General features: G+C 36.9%; 1 protein-coding gene across 1 annotated transcript in view; it reads right to left on the reverse strand.

Moving 5' to 3' along the window:
* CACNA2D1 (calcium voltage-gated channel auxiliary subunit alpha2delta 1) overlaps positions 1-22,832 on the reverse strand; it is a 635,761-nt gene that overhangs the window by 118,336 nt on the left and 494,593 nt on the right. The window lies entirely within an intron of this gene.

Here is a 22,832-nt window from a genome sequence, read left to right on the forward strand (position 1 = left end):
TAATTCTATACATTACATTTTGAAAATAAATGATTGTGAGAATGCTTATTAATAAGTAAGAAAAGTTTGCCAACACATTAATAGCAAAATGTCTGACCTTAGATTATCATTAGGAGATGGTTGCAAGAAACGTTATTAACTGATTTAGTTAAACCATGAATCATCATAAAGTTATGTTATATAAAGAGTAAATAACATACTGCCCAGTGTCTTTTAGTTGGCCTTAACCCGCTTATAAAAGGGAAAAGTGAAGTATCTCAATAAGTCCAGTTTTAGTTATTTACATTTAATTAGTGTATTAGACATACTAATTAAATGTAAATTCAATTCAATTAATGAAATGCAAATTCAGTGGTGTATAAAAGGAATGTGACTATTACATTCATAATAAAACTCATAAATAATGCAAGGGAAAGGAATATCTTATAAATCCCTATTGTAAAACTAAACCTCCTAGGAAAGGGATGAGAAATTTTTTAAATTGTAAATTAGAAAAGAATATATTCCATATACATCTTAGAGACATCTGCTTTTAGAACAAGAAAAAGAAAGAAAAAAAGAGCAGGTTTATTATCATTAGCTGAAATTGTAGTCTTTGGTAACATCTGTCCAGATTTTAATTTATAAATTATATATTAAAAACCTTAAGGCAAAATTTTAATATTATAGCATTACAAAACTTTGAAATTGTGTATGATGACTCAAAAGAAAATCTGAGGAGTCTTCTTGTTGCTGTTGTTAGGTGCCATCGAGTCATCTCTGACCAATGGTGACCTTATGTGGAACAGAATAAAACAATGCCCAGTCAGCCTTACAATCCCTGCTATACTTGAGCCCATCCTTGCAGCCACTATGTCAGTCCATCTTGTTGAGGGCCTTCCTTTTTTGCTGACCCTCCTCCACTTTAGCATGCATGATAGCCTTCTCCAGGGAATGGTCCCTTCTTACAACATGACCAAAGTAGGTGAGACGAAGTCTGGCCATTCTTGCTTCCAAGGAGCATTCCGGTTGCACTTTGCCCAGGACAGATTTGTTAGCTCTTTTAGCAGTCCACAGTATTTTAACCATTCTTTGCCAACACCACAACTCAAAAGCATAAACTATTCTTTGGTCTTCCTTCTTCATTGTCCACCTCTCACATGCATATGAAGCAAATGAAAATACCATGGCTTGGGTTAGGTGTATCTTAGTCTTAAGGAGACATCTTTGCTCTTCAGCACTTTACAGAGGTCCTCTGCAGAAGATTTACCCTGTGCAATGCATCGTCTGATATCTTGACTATTGCTTCCATTAGTATTGATTTGGATCCAAGTAATATGAAATCTTTGCAACTCAATCTTTTCTCCATTTATCGTGATGATGCTTATTGGTCTAGTTGTGAGAATTTTTGTTTTCTTTATGTTGAGGTGCAATCCACACTGCAGACTGTAGTCTTTAATCTTCATCAGTAAGTGCTCCAAGTTATCCTCTCACTTTCAGTGAGCAAAGCTGTGTCATCTATATATCACAGGTTGTTAATGAGCCTTCCTCCAATCCTGATGCCACGTTCTTCTTCACATAGTCGAATTTCTCAGAATATTTTCTCAGCATACAAGTTGAATAAGTGTGGTGAAAGGATACAACCCTGATGCACTCCTTTCCTGATTAAAACCACGCAGTAACCCCTTGTTCTGTTTGAAAAACAGCCCCCTCGTCTATGAACAGATTCATTGTGAGCACAATTAAGTGTTCTGGAATTCCCATTCTTCTCAATGTTTTCCATAATTTGTGAGGATCCACACAAATCAAATTCTTTTGCATAGTCAATAAAATACAAGTAAACATCTTTCTGGAATTCTTTGCTTTCAGCTAAGATCCATCTGACATCAGCCATAATATCCCTCATTTCACATCTTCTGAATCCAGCTTGCATTTCTGGAAGTCCTCTGTCAATATACTGCTGCAACTGTTTTTGAATTGTCTTCAGTAAAATTTTGCTTATGTGTGATATTAATGATATTGTTTGATAATTTCCACATTCTGTGGGATCACCTTTCTTTGGAACGGGTACAAATATGGATCTCTTCCAGTCAGTTGGCCAGCTAGCTGTCTTCCAAATCTCTTGGTATAGGCAAGTGAGTGCCCAGCACAGCATCCGTTTGCTGAAACATCTCAATGGATATTCCATCAATTTCTGGAGCCTTGTTTTTCACCAATTCCTTCATGCAGCTTAACTTTTTCCTTTAATACCATTGTTCTTGATCTTATGCCACCTCCTGAAATGGATGGACACTGACCAATTCTTTTTGGTACAGTGCCTCTGTGTACTTTTTCTTCCATCTTCTTTTTGATGTTTCCTGCATTATTCAATATTTTGCCCATAGAATCTTTCAGTTGCAACTCAAGGCTTAAATTTTTTCTTCAGTTTTTTCAGCTTGAAAAATGCTGAGCGTGTTCTTCCTTTATGGTTTTCTAACACCAAGTCTTTGCACATTTCATTATAGTAATTGACTTTGTCTTCTCAAGCTGCTCTTTGAAATCTTCTGTTCAGCTCTTTTATCTCGTCCTTTCCTCCATTAGCTTTAGCCACTCTCCACTCAAGGACAAGTTTCAATCTCTTCTGACATCTATTTTGGTCTTTTCTTCCTTTCTTGTCTTTTTAATGACCTCTTGCTTTTTTCATGTATGATGTTCTTGATGTCATCTCATAATTCCTCTGTTTTTTGGTCATGGTGTTCAATGCATCAACTCTATTCTTTAAAAGGTCTCTAAATTCAGGAGGGTTATAATCAAGGTTGTATTTTGGCTCTTGTGGACTTGTTTTAATTGTCTTCAGCTTCAACTTGAACTTGCCTATGAGCAGTTGATGGTCTGTTCCACAGTCAGCTCCTGCCCTTGTTTTGGCTGAAGATATTGAGCTTCTCCATTGCTTCTTTCACAGCTGTAGTCAATCTGATTCTTGTGTACTTCATCTGGCAAAGTCCAAGTGTAAAGCCTCCATTTGTGTTGATGAAAAAATTATTTGCAACGAGTAATTCATTAGTCTTGCAAAATTCTATCATGCGATCTCCAGCATTATTTCTGTCAGTAAGGCCATATTTTCCAACTACTGGTGGTTCGTCTTAGTTTCCAATTTTTGCATTCCAATCACCAATGATAATCAACACATCTGGATTGCATGTTTGGTCTACTTAAGACTTCAGAAGTTGGTGTAGTCTTCCCTTTGGCTTTGGTGGTTGGTGCATAAAGTTGAATAATAGTAGTATTAACTGGTCTTCCTTGTAGGCATATAGATATTATCCTATCACTGACAGCATTATAGTTCAGGATAGATTTTGAAACATTCTCTGTGACAATGAATGTCACGCCATTCCTCTTCAATTTGTCATTCCCAGCATAGTAGATAATATGGTTGTCTGATTCAAAATGGTCAAAACTAGTCCATTTCAACTTGTTAATGTCTAGGATAGCAATATTTATGCACTCCATTTCATTTTTTGACAACTTCCAATTTTCCTAAATTCATACTTTGTACATTCCATGTTCTGATTATTAATGGATGCTTGCAGCTGTTTCTTCTCCTTTTGAGTCATGCCACATCACCCAATGGAGGTCCCAAAAGATTTACTCCATCCATATCATTAAGGTCAACTCTACTCTGAGGAAGCAGTCCGTCCTGTGACATTCTGAGTGCCTTCCGACCTGAAGGGCTCATCTTCCAGCACTGTATCAGACAATATTTCAGGGCATTTCATAAAGTTTTCCAGTAATATATCAGACAGTGTTTCACTGCTATTCATAAGGTTTTCACTGGCCAATTCTTTGAGAAGTGGATGGCCCCTTCCAAGTCTGTCTAAGTCTGGAAGCTCGGATGAAATCTGTCCATCACAGGTGACCCTGCTGATATTTGAAATACTGGTGGCATAGCCTGAAGCCTCACAGCAACATGCAAGCCACCACAGTACAACAAACTGACAGACAAGTGGTGGAGTCAGAGAGAGAGAGAGAGCTTTTTTTTTTTAAATCACATTTAATTAAAATAGCTGTCAGGAATCAAAAATAACACCACATTGACTCCTTTCTTACCCAAGTATATACAACCAAGTGGGTCCCTGATTAGAACTGCTCGTGAAGCTTTGACAGCATGCTGACATGGGAAGGAGCTGGGGCAGCATGAGAATCTTGCTTAGAAATCACAGAGCCTTTGTTTCTTTACTCTAGCCAGCAAAATTCTTTACTTACTTCTTTACTTCTATAATATTCCAGTTCTTCCAGCTCAAACACTTTCTTCTCTCCCCACTTGCTGTTCCTATGTATACAACACTTTTTCTACACTGCAAATGTTGTCCCTCTGTCTACACTTGTCCCCTTTCATGCATCCTATTGCTTTTAACTACAATACTTTTTCTCTCTTTGCTAGGTTGTCCCACTTAGCTTGGTATCAGTTCCTCTAAAAGCCTTCATGAGTTGATGCTCTCTGATATGTTAAGTCAACTCTATAATGGTGTGATTGGCTCTCCCAAGCTAACGTATTATATATATATATATATATATATACATATGTGTATATGTATATATATATACATATATATATATATATATATATATAAAATACATCAGAGCTTTACGTTTCTTTGAATTATATTTTGATAAACTGATTCTTATCAAATCATAAGCCCCATATAATCAAAGAAAATATTCATTTCACCAATACATCCTCAGTATTTGGCATATAATAGTTACATATTTACTGAATAAATGTATGCATTTTAAATTTAACATTCAGGATTTGGAGTTTAAGAAAATTAGAATGCCATGCAAAATATTGACCAGTAATCAATAAGTAGAGGAACTGGATTTGTGTTTTAGATTTGTAGTATGTGGCTAAACTTGCAAATTTATAAATCTAGGTATTTCATTCAAATAGATATAAGCAGTCACATGAAATGTACATAGAACATTCAGCATGGAGTCTATCATGTAATAAATGTTAAACTGTAACTATAATGGTTCTTTAATTAGTATACTATTAAATAATAGTAGACCTAACACTGAAATTACAGAAGATTCTTAGTTCATGAGAAATATTCAAATAAACAAACATTAGTGTTAGTGAGCTTCACCATATTGTTCTGTTATAAATAAGGTTACCATAAGCTGATGCTAACTTGTGGGCAACTGAAAATAGCAAAAGCAAATAAAGTTCGTTAATGGAACTATACAAGTGTCCACCAAGCATTAATTTGAAATGTTTCAAACAGTATCTGAAACAGTCTCTGAGATAACCCTTATCAGTGAATTTCAATCCTCCCAAAACATCTTCCTATTAAACTTCAGAGTCAAGAAACATGAATGAAATCAAAACATAGTTTAGGGCCATAACAAGTTGTCAGTTTTTCAAAAGAAGCAACTTGAACTTTCAGCTTTGAAAAATCTATTTTTGTTCTGATGTCCTCTGATGAATAAGATTGCTTTACAAAATATCTCTGATAGAGAGGATTCCGCTGCTCATAGCATTTTCCCAGGATATAAATGACGAGTTGCTGGCATAACTTTGATCCTCAAAATGTCAAAGCATAAAGATCCCAGAGAGAGTCCCTTGCCTAGGAATGGCAACTGCAGTGCAACTTCACAGAGCACCAAGTCTCCCTCTGAGATTGTTAGTCAGCTCCACCGTTCTCCATTAGAAACATGAAGAACTGAGATCAAGAAACCCTGACGGTGATATTCTTCCACTTGGAGCAACAAAGAAAGAGAAGTGGCCCATTCAGTCTTTGCCCACTAATCCTGCCTTCATTGTCCACCCTGTCAAAAAGCCTGATCTTCTTGTCTTTATCACATATACTGTTATAAAAGCAGGCTTGACTTAGGACACTGTATGCACTGGTTTGTCATAAAACATTATAATTGGCAAAATGGACATAATTCATAATTTCTTCGATTTTGAAAAAAAATGTTCAATATATAAATTACTTCTTAGGTTATACCTTAATTTTCTCTCTTCTCCCTTAAATACAAAAGAAAGGAAATGCAAATCTTGGGCTCAAGATGTGCAGGTGGTTAGCAAGTACAAGAACTTAAATTCAGATCTGCCTACTTGGAACATGGACATTTATTTAAATTACAAAATATTAAAGAAAGTCATTGCTTGACTATAATAAATAATTTATATAACATAGCATATGATTGATTTAATAATTTAAATTAATTAAGACTCTTACATCCTAACAATTTCAGTATTAAAAAGAGAGTTACACTGAATCACTTCTGACTCAACCCTAATGTACATCACAGTAGCACTGGGTTCCACTGGGTTTTCGGTGGCTGGCATTTTAGAAGCAGAGTACCAGGATTTTGTTCCAAGATGCCTCTGGGTATATTCTAACATCCATCCTTTCCGTTAGCAGCAGAGAGCATTAATCATTTTATATTACCCACTGCCATCAAGTCAATTCCAATTCACAGAGACCCTACAGGACATAGTAGAACTGCCCCACAGGGTTTCCAAGGCTATAAATCTTTATGGAAAAAGTCATCTTTCTCCCATGGAACAGCTGGTGGATTCGAAACACTAACTTCTCTGTCAGCAGTTGATCGCTTTAATTACTGAGCCACCAAGGTTCCAGCCATTTGCTATAACCCAAACTAAACCCACTGCCACTGAGTTGATTTCTATTAACCTACTTCCATAGAGTCCATGCTGACTTACAGCCACCCTACAGGACAGGGTAGAATTGCCCTAGAGGGCTTCCAAGGTTGTAAATCTTTACTGAAGCAGACTGCCTCATCTTGCTCTCCCCAACCCGCAGAGCAGCTCATAGGTTCGAACCAATGACCTTTTGTTAGCAGCCCAATAGTTTACCACAGCGCCACCAGAGCTCCCTGATTTACTATACAGTACAATTTACAGTGAAAAACTAGAAAATAGAAGTAAGCAATAAAAGTATTTTTAATGGAAAATATATGTGTAAAACCTAATCAGAAACAAGATTTTGAAGCTCACAGTCCTGGGTCACTTTCCTTTTGTTTTCCTGTTTTGCCATCTTGTTTTGCCATCTTCCGAGGAGTGGCAGGTTGGGCAATCCTACTTCCGTAGTGATACTGCCTCGGAAACCCAAGGAGGGGTCGCTATGAGTCAGGGCTGACTCGACGGCACATAACAACAACAACAACAACAACAATTACAAATTATAGTGGAAGAAGCTATCCCAGACTTTGGCCACAAGATGGCAAAACAGGAAAACAAAAGGAAAGTGACCCAGGACTGTGAGCTTCAAAATCTTGTTTCTGATTAGGTTTTACACATATATTTTCCATTAAAAATACTTTTATTGCTTACTTCTATTTTCTAGTTTTTCACTGTAAATTTTGGAACTAGAAAAGATGATTTAAAAAAACTGTTAATTGTCCTAAAACCAGAGAAAATAGCTGATAACATTTATCTATTCACATGTGGACATAATACCCATTAAGAATGATTTTAAAGTTCTTGATCTATTGCCAAATTGTTTTGCAGAAAGTCTGTGCCAAATTACAATATGTGTGCCAATCTCAACGTCTCCTCATGACCAGTGAAGATATTTTATTTGCTAAATTATAAGTAAAAAAGTATTTCACTATTTCAATTACTTACATTTCCTTGATTGCTAGTGAGGTAAATTTTTATATACATTTTAATTTGTATATAATTTGTGACTTGTGAGTCTCTTTCACTGATTCATGGGGTTAGGCAGCTTTGTCCTGAAGACTGAACTTTAATGAAATGATCAAATGATCATGTACTCTTGGACCCTTTTCACTTTACCAACACTGTGATGCAGAGCTGAGCAATCGACCCCACATTTTAGGAGTCCTAAAGTTGATCACTTAGGGAAAAGTTTTCTAGTTGACAAAGAGCAGTTATAGTGACTAAAACCAAAAACCAAACTCATTGCCGTTGAGTCGGATCTAACTCATAGCGACTCCTCCTCCTTGGATTTCTGAGGTGGTATCACTACAGAAGTAGACTGCCCAACCTTTCTTCCGTGGAGTGACCATTGGGTTTGAACCACCAGCTTTCTGGGTAGCAGTCAAATGGCTTAGGCACTATGCCACCAGAGCTCCTAGTTATAGTGAAGTGATGGCTAACTCTGTTTGAAGAATACAAAGAATAATATACATATACAATTTTTTTTTTCCAGAGTAGAGATATTGCAGTTCTGAAGATGTGACAAAGGATAATTCTAGTTATATAAAAACAAAGACACTCATTGCTGATTAAAATCTGTTATAAAATTCTGACATCTATGTAGTACTTTTTTTTTTTTAAGCACTACTCTGAATGACAAAGATTAAATTCAAGGGTGTTTCCAAAGGCATTCATTCCTAGTCATTCAACCAATATTTAATGATCCATGAAATTTCCATTATTCTGAGACATTTGAATCACACAGATAGTATTTCTGTCCTCAAAAAAAACATGTATTGCTGGGGAACAGAGAATACAGGATATACACATTAAACAGGACAAATGCATATATGGAATATGAAGTGGAGGGAAATGTTAGAAAGAAAAGGGAGGGAAAGTAATAAAGAATAACTGGAGTTGGAATGCTATTAGAGATGTAGTAGTCGATACTTCTCTGCTAGGTATTGTACTAAAGAATAACTGAAGTTGGAATGGTATTAGAGATGTAGTAGTCAAGGATGGCTCTCTGCTACGGTAGCATTTGGACAAAAACCAGAATCAACTGAGAGTGACTAGGTAGATTCAACAGTTTCAAGAGTCATGGTAATTTTTACACAGGTGATTTCTCATGTGGTCATGTATAAGACATGCAACTAACAGAAAGGACAGATTTAATTGTTAAGTAAGCTTATTACCATCACCCATGAGTTCTTATAAACACAAAATGAACATCGGATCAATAAAAACTGTTGATGAAAGTTACCACTGAGGTTGAACACCACATTTCCACTGAGATTAAATATATACATTTGAAAAACCTACAGTATGACTAAGGAATAAATTAATGAGAAAAATCAGTAGAGAAAATATCTATCAATAGAGCATAGGGTTAAGGTAGAAATATTTCACGGAAAAAAAAAATTGTATTTTGAAATATACTATAAAGGTGCATCAGGCATAAATTCCACTACAAAACAGAAGAGTAACGAATTGTGGGAAAAGACATGTGTTGATTACTGTATCTGAAAAGTTTCAGAATCCAACATTCCAACTGTCACATTAAGACAAAATTCTTTATAATGGAATATAAAATAAATAAAATTTTTTCAATAAAAAAATTTTCCATGTCTGTCAAGCTATAATGTACACATCAAAATTCTAAAAATACTTTTTATTCCATTAGGAATTTGCTGAAATGGGATTTTGCTGTCCAGCAGTTAAGATTATACACTTTCTATTTCTAATAGCTTAATGTAGTATGAGTTTATAATTTAATTATTCAAATTTTAAGCCTGTCCTAATAAACATGATAGTTTAGTTTAGTTTAAATAACTGACAAAATCTACTAAGTCCTCAGTCCAGGTCAGCCTAAAGCACTCTATCTACACTCAAGATTAAATGGGTAAATATGTCTTGAAAAGTTTTACCCAGTAGATACTGACACATATCTGTGCTTGTTGGGCATAAAGTCTTTTCTCAGGCCTTCAAGTTTAAGCATGTAAGTCAGTAACTTTTACAGTTTAAAAAACAATAGCGCAGTCACAGAATAAAAGTATTTCCTCTGCTTCACCTTGAATAATACATGGCTATTTCTAAAACTGCATATGCAACTAATTTCTAAGGACTAAACTCTATCTTTACTGTACCATATAATGAATGGAAAAATATTTACCATGCTTGTCAGCACCTTCTAATAAGTTTTCTTTATACTTCTTTATAAAGTAATTAAGTTATCTTCCACTGAATCTTTTTTTAAAACTAAATAACCTTGATTAATTTGTCCTGTTATAATTGGTGTATGTGTCCTTTTCTTCAAGTCTGTTCTCCACAGTCTATAACTTCTTTACATGTTTGTTAAAACCCGTAATTTTTCAAAAGCACCCATCTTCAGCTTAAAAAGAAAAACCAGGAATACAGGAAGGAGTGAGATTTGGCTCTTTTAATGACCATTACTCCACTACTTTTACCTGTGTGTGTGTGTGTGTGTGTGTGTGTGTTTAAATAACCTCCACAAAGCAAATGGATCCAGAATAAAATAATTCATAAACAACCACAGTGCTAGTAATTTTATGAATTATCAAGATCTTAAATCTAAGTACCTGATAAACATAATTAGTTGTAATAAGCCCCAGAGAGAAGCCTACTGCACTTTGGAAAATGTACTTCCCTCATGTAAACTAAAAGAACTCTGTTGTGTAGTAGTTAAGCATTTGGCTATTAACAATGGTTCAAAGCCAACAACTGCTCCACAGAAGAAAGATGAGGCTTCTGCAAAGATTTACAACTTTGGAAACCCAATGGAGTTTACTACAAGTCAGAATTGACTAACGGCAGTGAGTTTGGTTTTTGATTTAATGTAACCTAAGAGCCCTGGTGGTGCAATGGTTAAGCACTTGGCTGCTAACCAAAAGGTTAGGGGTCCAAACTCACCAGCCACTCCATGGAAGAAAAGATCTGGTGATCTGCAGCCATAAAGATTATAGCCTGGAAAACCCTCTGCAGCTGTTCTACTGTGTCATGTAAAGTCATTGTGAGTGAAATTGACTTGAAGGCACACAACAACAATGCAACCTGGGGGGGGCAGTGGTGGTTCAGTGGTCAAATTCTCCCTTCCTTGTGGGAGTTCCAGGTTTGATTGCCAGCCAATGCTCAAGTGCAGCCATTATTCATCTATTCTGTCAGTGGAGCTTATGCATTGTTATGCTGAACAGGTCTCTGAGTAGCTTCCACACTGAGATGGCTAAAATGGACTAGCAAGAAATATGTGGTGATCTACTTCCAAAAATCAGCTTCCAAAAACAAGGATCACAGTGGTTCAATCCTCAGCAGATCGGGGGGATGACTCAGGACAGGGCAGCACTGTCTTCAGTTGTACAGGGGTTTTCATGAGTTGGGAGAGACTCTGATGGCTGCTAACAACAATGTGGCCCAATTTCCTGATTCCATCCTTCCATAATGAAACAAAACAACCAGTTTTGCACACAATTAACAGTAAAGAGATGGGAATCAATGTAAAGAATCATCTAGATAACTTGTTAACTGCAGAATGTGGCTTCTTAGATCTACTGTGGGTTTGAGATTCTCATTTCTATCAGTGACAGGTAATGCTCAAGCTGCTTGCTCACTAGATGCATTTGAAGTTTAAGGATATATGGTACAATCTTTTTGTTTGTTGACAGGCATGAAATGTGGATCAACATAAAGTTTTCCTGAAATTCAGATGGATGATTTCCATTCAGAAAGCATAAATTTAATTACTCTCCTAATTAACAACGCTGTTTTTATGCCATATGTATATGTGTTTTATTTTACTGAGCTCTTGCAAAGGGAAAAAAAGAAGGCTCATTTTAAAAAATATGTTGAGTTTTGGGTGGAGAAATTGATTGTAAGTTCAAATTGTGCCATAACTTAAAACTGTGCTCATTATTATATGTTGAGCAGGAAAATCTTTAATCTAAGAAAACCTTGTTCTTTTGTTGTAACACATCAGATATATTTATAAGATTGAAATTTAACACATACACTAAAAGTAACAATCCTAATTATTATATGAGCGATGAGACTCAATACCTAAACAAGCCCTAACTCTGACACTGTTGATATTAGGTGCCTTTGAGTCAGCTCTGACTCATAGCAATCCTATGTATAACAGAAACAATGCCTGGTGGTGCACCATCCTCACAATCCTTGTCTATACTCGAGCTCATCGTTGCACCCACTGTGTCAATCCACCTTCTTGATGGTTTTCACCTTTTTTGCTGAACCTCTGTCTACCAAGCATGACATCTCTGACAGGGAATGGTCCCTTCTGACAACATAACCAAAGAAGGTGAGACAAAGTTTGGCTATTCTCGCTTCTAAGGAACATTCTGGCTACACTTTTTCCAGGATTGATTTGTTCTTCTGGAAATTCAGTGTATTTTCAGTATTCTTTGCCAAAACCATAATTCAAATGCATCAAATCTTCAATATTCCTTATTCGTTGTCCAGCTTTTTCATGCTCATGAGGTGTTTGAAAATACCGTGGCTTGAATTAGATGCATCTTAGTTTCAAAGTGGCATCTTTGCTTCTTAACCCTTTAACGAGGTCTTTGGCAGCACAGTTGCCCAGTGCAATGAGACATCTGATTTCCTGACTGCTGCTTCCATAGTTGTTGATTATGGAACCAAGTAAAATGAAATCCCTGATAATGTCAATCCTTTCTCCATTTATCATGATGTTGCTTATTGGCCCAGTTGTAAGGATTTTTGTTTTCTTTAGGTTGAGGTGTAATCCATATTGAAGACTGTAGTCTTTAATCTTTATCAGTAAGTGTTTCAAGTCTTCTTCACTTTTAGCAAGCAAAGTTGTGTCATCTGCATATCTTAGGTTGTTAATGAGTCTTCCTCCAATCTTGATGCCACATTCTTCTTCCTATAGTCCAGCTTCTCTGATTATTTGCCCAGCATACAGATTAAATAAATATGGTGAAAGGATATAACCCTGCTCACTCTCTTCCTGATTTTAAACCATGCAGTATCCCCTTGTTCTGTTTGAATGACAGCCTTTGGGTCTATGTACAGGTTCCTCATGAGCACAATTATGTGTTTTGGAATTCTCATTGTTTTCAATGTTATCCATAATTTGTTATGATCCACACTTTCAAAAGCTTTTGCACAGTCAATAAAACACAGGTAAATATCTTTCTGGTATTCTTTGCTTTCAATCAAGATCCATCTGACATCAGCAATGAGATCCCTTCTTCTATATCCTTTTCTGAACCCAGCTTCAATTCTGGAAGTTCCCTGGCCACAAAATGCTGCAACCCTTTTTGAATTATCAAGAGCAAAAATTTGTTTGCATGTGATATCCATGATATTCTATAGTTTCTACATTCTGATGGATCATTTTTCTTTGGAATGGGCACAAATATGGATCCCTTACAGACAGTTGGCCAGGTAGCTGTCTTCCAAATTTCTTGGCAGAAATGAGTAAGTTACTCCAGCACTGTGTCCATTTTTTGAAACATCTCAATGGGTTTTCCATTAATTCCTGGAGCCTTGTTCTTCTCTAATTCCTTCAATACAGATTGAATTCTTCCTTCAGTACCATTGGTCCTTGATCATATGCTACCACTTGAAATAGTTCAATAATGACCAATTCATTTTGGTACAGTGACTCTGTGTAGTCCTTCCATCTTCTTTCGATACTTCCTGCAATATTCGATATTTTGGTCATAGTGTCCACCGATATTGCTACATGAGGCTTGAATTTTTTTCTTTACTTCTTTCAGCTCAAGAAATGCTGAACTTGTTCTCCCCTTTTATTTTTCTAACTCCAGGCATTTGCACATTTCATTCTAACTTTATCTGACTTTGTCTTCTCAAGCTGCCCTTTGAAATCTTCTGTTCATCTCTTTTACTTCCTCAATTCTTCCATTCATTTTAGCTACTCTTTGTTCAAGAGCAGGTTTTTGAGTGTTCGGACATCCATTATGGTCTTTTCTTCCTTTCTTGTCTTTTTAATAGCCTTTTGCTTTCTTCCTATATGATGTTCTTGATGTCATCCCACAACTCATCTCGTTTTCGGTCATTGGTGGCCAATGAATCAAATCTATACTTCAGATGGTCTCTAAATTCAGGTGGTATATAATCAAGGTCATATGTTGGCTCTCATGGACTTTTTTTTTAATTGCCTTCAGCTTCAGGTTGAACTTGCATATGAGTAATTGATGTTCTGTTCTACAGTCAGCTCCTGGTCTTGTTTTGACCAAAGATATTTAGCTTCTCCATCATCTCTTTCCACAAATATAGTTGATCTGACTTCTGTGTATTCTATCTGGTGAAGCCCCCGTGTATAGCTGCCATTGATGTTGTTGAGAAGAGATATTTGCAATGAGTAAGTCTTTTGTCTTGTAAAATTCTATCATGTGATCTCTAGCTCCATTTCTATCACCAAGGCCATATTTTCCAACTACCAGTATTTCTTCTTTGTTTCCAACTTTCACATTCCAATCACTAGTTATTATCAATACATCTTGATTGCAAGTTTGCTCAACTCTGACATTAGTTGTTATTAAAGTATCTAACAAGGGAGACTGCTACAGTTTCATAGATACTGGCAGAAAAACACAAAGCTCTGAGTATAAAAAGGGGCAGTTTATTACTCACAGCACTAGCAGTAGCCAGAGTAACATTGTTGTTTGCATACTTCCCCATTCCCAATTCCCACAGGATAGTGTGAGGAGGAATCTGCTACCTGCACAGATTGGAAGGTGCATTATAAGTGAGGAACCCTGAGATAAGGAAGCCTCTGACTGACTATTGACCTGCTGACAGCCAACCCAGCCTGCCATCCAGAAAGAGACTAATATCTTAATTATCCTGCAATGTTAATCTCTAATCCTCCAGTGCAAATAAATCTCAGAAAATTGACCGTTAAGCTCAGATATGTGCAAACATGACATATCCATGAAGATCTGTTTACCAATGGTTTGTGAAAGTTGTTGGAGGGTAAAATAAATAAATAAATAAATAACAATAATAACAATAAAAACAAGGACAATAGATTAGCAATTTGCATGTGTGATTTCATTTAGTGTCCAACAATATTTTGGCAAGATAAATATGATTCTGTCCATTTTAAAGAGGGGGAAACATTTGTAAGCTTTACGTTACTTCTCTGAAGTCACATAGCTGGCAGTTTCAGTAGTTGCCCTTTCTTCCTACACAATTATGCCAGCATGGCTAGAAGGTAGGATCGCCTGAGAGTGGGAAGTGGTTCAGTTAACTATAAGTGAGACTTGCTAATGTTGTCTTGCAGATAGAATATGCAGTCAGAATTATTTCATCACATCTATATCTTTACTCGACATGTTGTTGTTGTTGTTAGTATGTGCCGTCGAGTCTGCCCCGACTCACAGCGACCCCTCCTTAGGTTTCCAAGGTGGTATCACTATGAAAGTAGAGTGCCCAACCTCCTTCCTTCTGGCTAGCAGTCAAGTGCCTTAGGCACTATGCTACCAGAGCTCCTTTACTCGACATAGACCAACAAAAATTGGTTTCCTGATGTGTATTCTATGAAAAACATTGAATTTTACAATCTTTAGAATGACATATTCTAAACAAATATTAGCTTTTTGTTTTGTTCTGTTTTTACACAGACACATGGCCACAGATTTACAGAGGTAAGTACCTAGGAAATTTGTAAACTTTCAGGAATTGCATTAGAGGAAAGAGTCCAGCTGGAGAAAACTTCACCTTCTCAGTCTCGTGCTTGGCTGTTTCCCTTCACTTCTCAGTTTACATTCTCAGTAATAGACGATCACTTCTAGAACTGCTGTTTAATAACTGTAATCTGGGCAAGAGTTGAAGCTTACTTAAAAACAAATTCTCTCCTACAATCAAGAGCAAAGACATTAGACAAAACTCTATTTTGATTATTTTTTTTCTCTTAAGCTAGTAAAGTCAGTATTTTATAGTGACCATGAATTAGAAAAGCTTCTTAGAAGAAAACTGACTCAATGATCCTTAATATAACCATAACCAAAAAAAAAAAAAAAATCACTGCCACAGAGTCAGATCAACTTATAGCAACCCCTCCTTGAGTTTCTGAGGCAATATAGCTATGGAAGTAGACTGCCCAATCTTCCTTCCGAGATAATCATAACATATGGCCCTAATTCTCAAGTAGGGAAATCATGGTTTTATTGAAATACATAACCATCTTCTTCAATTGTTAACTTTTAAGATATTGTCTGTAACCAATACGCATTTTCCTTTCATCCTCCACTGGCTTACAGGACTCCACCAGTAAAACTCTGAGCTCCCACACACTCATAAATAAATTCCACTCCCTCTGTCAACATCTGAAATGTCCCCTGCCAATCAGAACATGCTGTGATTGAATTGCTGCTCCCATCATCTACCATTTACTTCTTTCAAAGCATATAACTGGATTAGTGGGAAAACAGTTATATTAGGCTTGCATTTACGCTTCCCTGAACAGCAGGTTTCCTTTCTACAATAAAGAACAGCTCTGGAGATAGTAGAAACATCAGGAAATGATGAAGCATTAGTTCTGACACCTTACATATGATTTAAGCATAAAACTACAATTCTTTTTAAAAAAAGAAAGAAAGAAAGAAAGAAAGATATTTAGAAACATAAACCTAAAAACGAGAAGCTGCTTTTTCTGTCTGGTAGTTCTAGGCAACTTTGGAAAAGTGTTGACGTTGACTGCACCATTACTCTTGGTATGACTGACATGATTTTAGGAGTAAGGATAAAGATAAACTCCTCAGGGCTTTGTGGGAAAATTACCTTTAAATTTAATTACAGAGCCACTCCTAGGTTTCCTCAGTGCCTTATTACCATGAATCCTTGCTGTTACAAAAGCTTAAAGGTACACTGTAGCTTTCTTAGATTCCAACTTTCATAGAGACAAGAGGGAAAAAAAATAAACATACATGCAACTTGACATGATAAACATATTCTCAAGGATTTTATGTTCCTGACTATTTTCAAATCATTAAATTGCTAAATATGTATTTAATGAGAAGTGCCAATCTGTTAATAACAGAAATATAACTTCACGTTTTTCTACAAAAATGTTTCATAAACATGAATTCTCTTTACATACATCAATTTCAGGTAATTTATTCCTCAAATTAAGTATGACAACTAATGAAATTGGAGAATTTATTTTATATAGTGAATTAATGTGATTGATACTGAATACTATATGAACGTAATCAAGAATATAGGAAGTATAACAGGAACAACAGATACACAGTATTTTTATATCTTATTTTACAATCTCAGTCTATCATCTAGAACTAATTTATTAACTTGCTCTATCTTTTTCTGGAAGATTCAAACTTAGATATAGATATTCATACAGATCTCTCTCGCAGTGTGTGTGTGTGCATGCACATCATTTACTTATTTATTAATTTTAGACTCTTAAATAAGACAGCTGTGCACCAATCCTATCTTCTCTGTTCAGGATGTTACTAGAACTTTCTCTACCTCTGTGTTCCTCATCTGTAAAATTAAGGATAATACTTCTACCTACCTCATATGGTTGTTGTGAAGACTAAGTGAGTTATCATGAAAAGGCCTTAGAACAGTTCCTGGTACATTAACAGCATTTTCAAAATATATTAGCTCTGATCATTACCTATGACCTATGATTTAATTGAAGATTAATGTACAAATAAGAAAACAATGAACATATGTCTACCCGGGTGTTGTACATATTGATTTTCTAAAAAGGAAGTTTTTGTCTGGAATAAAATGATCATCTAGCATCATATACTGATGACTATTCTGTAATAAAAGCATATTAATGCTTATTCTGAAATAATAAAATAAAATAAAATAATAAATAATAAAATAAAATAAAAATAAATTTATATTATTAACAAAAAATTCAGAGTATAGTTGACAAAAGTTTTCTTATGTCAGTAAAAGCATCAATAACTAAAGAGTATAAGGTAAACTAGACTAAATAAAGCAAGCCAACATACTGGCAGCTGAGACTAGTAATAAATTTCTTCAGGGGAAGGGTTGAGGAAGCACTATGAGTTCATCTCATAAAATTTCCTGAAATATTCACCTTAAAATTTGAGTGAGTTGTACATCTTTCAATATAACTCTCCTTTCCTATTTTTGAATACATAATTGAGATATTATCATTTTTTTTTAATTGTGATTTGGGTGAAAATTTACAGAGCAAATTCACTTTCCATACAGCAGGCCACATACACTTTGTCTCATGACATTGACTACAATTCACCACAATGCAGCAGCTCTCCTCCCACTTCCTCCTGACAGTCACCTTTTCCCTGTGTCCATCCCTCTATGCACCCCTGCCCCCTGAGCTGTCTCCCTGTGCATAAACAGCCCTTCTTTATCCCATGATTGTTCTCTCCAAAGAGTGTATCTACCTCAGGTAAATGTTCAACTCCTATGCCTGTCTTTTGCTTGGCTGGAAGCCACAGGTGTAGGTTCAATTCCAGACTTGAAGGGAAGTAGGGGCCATAGTCTCAGTGGTCCCACCAGACTCTATCAGACCAGTGAACCTGGTCCCCCCTTTTTTTTTCCAAATGTTTTTGAGTTTTGTTCCACATTGTTCTTCCTCTCTATCTAGGATCTCCTACATAGATCTCCCTCCAAGTGGTTGACAATAGTAGCTGGGTACCATCTAGATCTTCGGTCTCATAGTCATATAGGCTGTGGATCTCATTGTGTACCAGTTGCTAGGACTAATTCTTTCCATGAATATTTTTTTTTTTTTTTTCATTCTTCTTTGATCTGGATGAGGGGAGACCCATTGTTGCATCTAGATGGATGCTTGCAAGCTTTTAAGATCCGTGTCATTACTTGCCAAAGTAGGAGGTGGAACAATGTTTTGTGTAGTATGTTATGCCAATTGAGCTTGATGTCCCCTGTGACTATGGTCCCGAGACCACAGGTTCAGCTACTCGGTCCTTCTGAGTAGCTAGCTGGCTGTGACTAAGAAGTGACTACAACCTTGTCCCTTGTCAGCTCTACTAACCATATTTTTAAAAACTCATGTAATGAAGTACATTATTTCCAGATCAACTGGAGCCCCACCTCTTTCTACAAGCAACATATTCTATTTGCCCATTTGCTTTTAGCTTACACAGGCAAGTGACACCAAGTGAGACTGCCCAAGTTAACTAAAACAGCTGCTAAACGCACCAGTAAAGTCTGCCTTAATCTAGTTCACAGAAACCTCAAGGATATATCATACCATTGTATTTCGTAATAATTGTGTTTCTTAAGGTAACAAATTTAAATGGAAATGTGTAATATAAAGCCATATTTTAGGAAAAGAAATGGTCATAAAAACTCATCAGGCATTAAGAGTCTGAATGTCCACCTCCTATCAGCCCTTTATTTCAAGTAGGAAAGAACCATTAGCTGTCAGTTAAATTTTGATAGCATAAAATTAATTTAAATCCATTTCTACTACTCAATTATGAATTACTTTAAAACATTTATTAACAGTGTTATTCTGTTTCTAGCTGAGGCAATTGCTATTTTTTGTTGTTGTTGTTTAACTTATTATTGCGATTTGGGTGAAATTTTATGAAGCAGATTCCTTTTAAATTCAACAGCTCATACACATTTTGTTTTGTGACAGTGGTTACATTCCTCACAGTGTAGCATCTCACCTCCTATTTCTACCTTGTGGTTACCCTTTCCCTGTGTCCTTCTTGCTTATGAATTCCTGCCTCTCTACCTTTCTCTCTGTGCAAATGCTGCCCTTGGATCTGCCATGGTTGACTCTTCTAAGGAGGGCATCTCCCTGGTGTAGGTGTTCAGCTTGCAGACCGGAGGCAATCACTTTTGTTATATCCACATTTTCCTATATGCCAACCCAACTTTCAACAACCTGAGAATTCTGGGAACCCTCTGCCTGTGCACAAGGTAGTCCAGAAATGCCAGGGAATTACTAGGTTCTTGGGGCAGGCATACATAAAATTCCCCAGATCACTTTCTGCTTGGACAATGTAACTCAGATTCATGTGATCTACATTTATTTCCAGACTTGTTCAGCAGAAATAAGCCTCAGTTTCTCAGAGTGGTAACTAGCTCGAAAATACAACCTTTTTAAATTACCTTCTCTAACAATCTTCTTGAAATTACTTTCCAAATAAACCACTTGTACTTGAAACCTTGTTTTAAGGACTATTTTGGGGAAAATTCAATCAAAGAAAGTTGGTCTTAGGAAGCAGATGCTCAGGATGGAATTCTGAAATTGAATCCCTCACCAGAAAGATGCTAACAGTGTCCAAAAGTAACTGGGTGTGCTGGTACTAACTGAGATCAAGAAAACCCTTCATATACCATAGCACCACAATTACCAAGACTTTACCCTATGGGACAGAATACAGATGGAAGGGGAATATACTGGCTTATGTAATGTCCCAAGCATTTGTAGGAGAAGGGTGGGGTGCAATGATATCCAAAATGGCTAGGAGTTGGTTGGTTGTTGATAAACGTCATTGAAGGAAATGAGGGGTTCATATCAGCAAACTATCCACAAGGCATCAGTGGAAAATTCAGAAAATTTCTATGGTATCATATAAAGAGAGTCAATATGTGCCAGAAATTACACTAAGAATTTTACCTTGAGAATCATAGATTTGTGAAATAGATTGAATTCACAGCTCTGGTAAGCCTCTCATGTCAGAGTTTGGGCACTGATAGGCACATAATGAGCCCCTGAGATTTGGATGAGGACATTTGGGTGGGCACACTTGAAAATGTTGAGTCTTCAGAACCCGTTATACTTTTTGGGCAGGAAGAAGTAATCCGTTTCCCTTAGTTAGAGGTGTCACAGTGACTTAAAACAACCATAGCGGGCAGAGTTGGTGAAGAATACTGAAAGTACCATGGATTGCTAAAACAACTAACAAATCTATCCTGGAAAAAATGCAGCTGGAATGACGCTTGGAAGCAAGAATGGCCAGACTTGGTCTCACCTACTTTGGTCATGCTGTCAGAAGGGACCATTCTCTGGAGAAGGACATTATGCTTGGTAAAGTGGAGGGTTAACGAAAAAGGAGAAGGCCCGCAACAAGGTGGATTGACACAGTGGCTGCAACGATGGGCTCAGGTACTGCAAAGATCATGAGGCTGGCATAACACTGTGCAGTGTTTTGTTCTGCTGTACACTGGGTGGCTATGAGTGGGAGATGACTTGACAGCACCTAACAACAACAACATTGGACAGAGTAAAATGGCCTCATTGGGTTTCCTAGGTTGTAATCTTTATGAGAGCAATGCTCTAGATCTTCTCTCCCATGGAGTGGCTGCTGGGTTTGTGACTGGTGGGTTCCAACTGCCAATGTTTTGGTAACACCAGGGGCTTAACCATTGTGACACAAGAGCCCCTTATTAGGGTACTGATAGGGTGGCTATGAGTCGTAAAGGCAGCACACAATGAAAGCAACAGCTAGAGGATAGCAGCTTCTCCACACCTAGAAACCATGAAAGATAATGCCTGCTTTCCTTAAGATCTCATCCTATCTCCCCTCAGGACTTCTAGGAAACAAATAAATCAAGTCTTAGCATGTTGTTGTTGTTGTTATGTGCCATCCAGTTGGACACGACTCATAGTGACCACTCCCTTGGGTTTCCGAGGCTGTATCACCGTGGAAGTATATTGCCCCATCTTCCTTCCAAGGAGTGGCTGGTGGGTTTTAAACTGCCAGCCTTCTGGTTAGCAGTCAAGTGCCTTAGGCACTACGCTACTAGAGCTCTAGCCACCTGGAAAAGTTAAGTCTCAGCTCCAGAGGAAAAAAAGAGAATATTCAACAAAAGAGCTGTGTGATCTGCCTCGTAAGGACTAAGAACATGATGGGAAATGCATCTTGAATGATCTTGAAGCAAAATACAACTGGGTCAACAACTTGGTGTAAAGGAATAAGTAGCCTGAGATAAGAAAATCTGTAGTGGTTAAGTGGCTTGGCTCAGTGTTCAGGGTCCAGAAAGGAGTAAGACTGGAAGAGTCCTAGAAAAGAAGCCCAAAGAGTCCTAGAGAAAGAAGCCTGTGGATGGACCTATGGGAGTACATACAGAATGTGCAGATCTCTTTGTCTCACTTCAATGACCAGAAGAGAGCATTTACCATAGAGGAAGTACTGAACAGTCAAGTAGATAAAATGATTTCTCCGTTGGAGGTTGTTTGGCCTCTGTCTATAGCTACCATGGTGTTCACACAGTGGCCCATGAATAGAGCATCCTGGAGGCAGGGATAGAGAACACACATGGGCTTAAATGCACAGCTTTTCTCAATAGGCTTGATATAGCTACGCCACTGGTGAAGGAGCGATCTATTGAAAATAGTGCAGTGCTAAGCCCTCAATGTGGCACCATCTCTCAAGGATAATAACCAGTCATGATAAATTGCTTATATGAGATGGCTTAAGCCCTGGAAAACAAAACAAAACCCATTGCCATCTAGTTGATTCTGATTCATAGCAATCCTCACAGGCCCTGGAGCAAGGGCACCATTAGTTTTTCTTATTGTTAATACATGTTATTGATACATTCCAGTTGTGTTTTTCTTTTCCTACCTAAAGTGCCAAATGCAGTATCCAACTAATCTCCAAATTTCACATACTGCCAGATTTATCATCCTGACATTTTGCATAATATTACCTTAAACCAAGCAATGCATTTTATGGCAATGGAGGTCCAATAATAAACACATGACTATGGATCCAACTGGACCTACCATGAATTACTAGAATTTGCCAGCCTGATAGAATATTGATAGTCTCTTAAATTTGCAACTACGTCTCCAGCTTCTGATGACATCCATGGTTTGGGTATTAGCTTTTAAGATACAATATATAGTTTGATCTATGGGTCTAAGTCTAGTGGTTGGCTGGAGCCAAAAAAAAAAACCTGCCCCCAAAAATTGTACCTGAATTTCATTTTTTCTTGATTTATTTGCTTCAGAGTTCAGTGTTTTCTAGCTATGGGTAGAAAGGTCTGAGATGGTTCTGGGGAAATAAGACTAAAAAGAACATATTCAAATGTCTATTGGTACTTGTTTTGATAAGAAAAACATACTTTGAAAACATAATACACTATAGATATGTATTCAGTGTGAAAAAATGAGCATTACAAGGTACAGAAAATTGTCAAGTTATTAGGAGTTACA

The sequence above is a fragment of the Orycteropus afer genome, unplaced genomic scaffold (genome assembly GCF_000298275.1).
Source record: "Orycteropus afer afer isolate SDZICR_OR568_19922 unplaced genomic scaffold, OryAfe1.0 scaffold00007, whole genome shotgun sequence".
In the NCBI taxonomy this organism is placed as follows: domain Eukaryota; kingdom Metazoa; phylum Chordata; class Mammalia; order Tubulidentata; family Orycteropodidae; genus Orycteropus; species Orycteropus afer.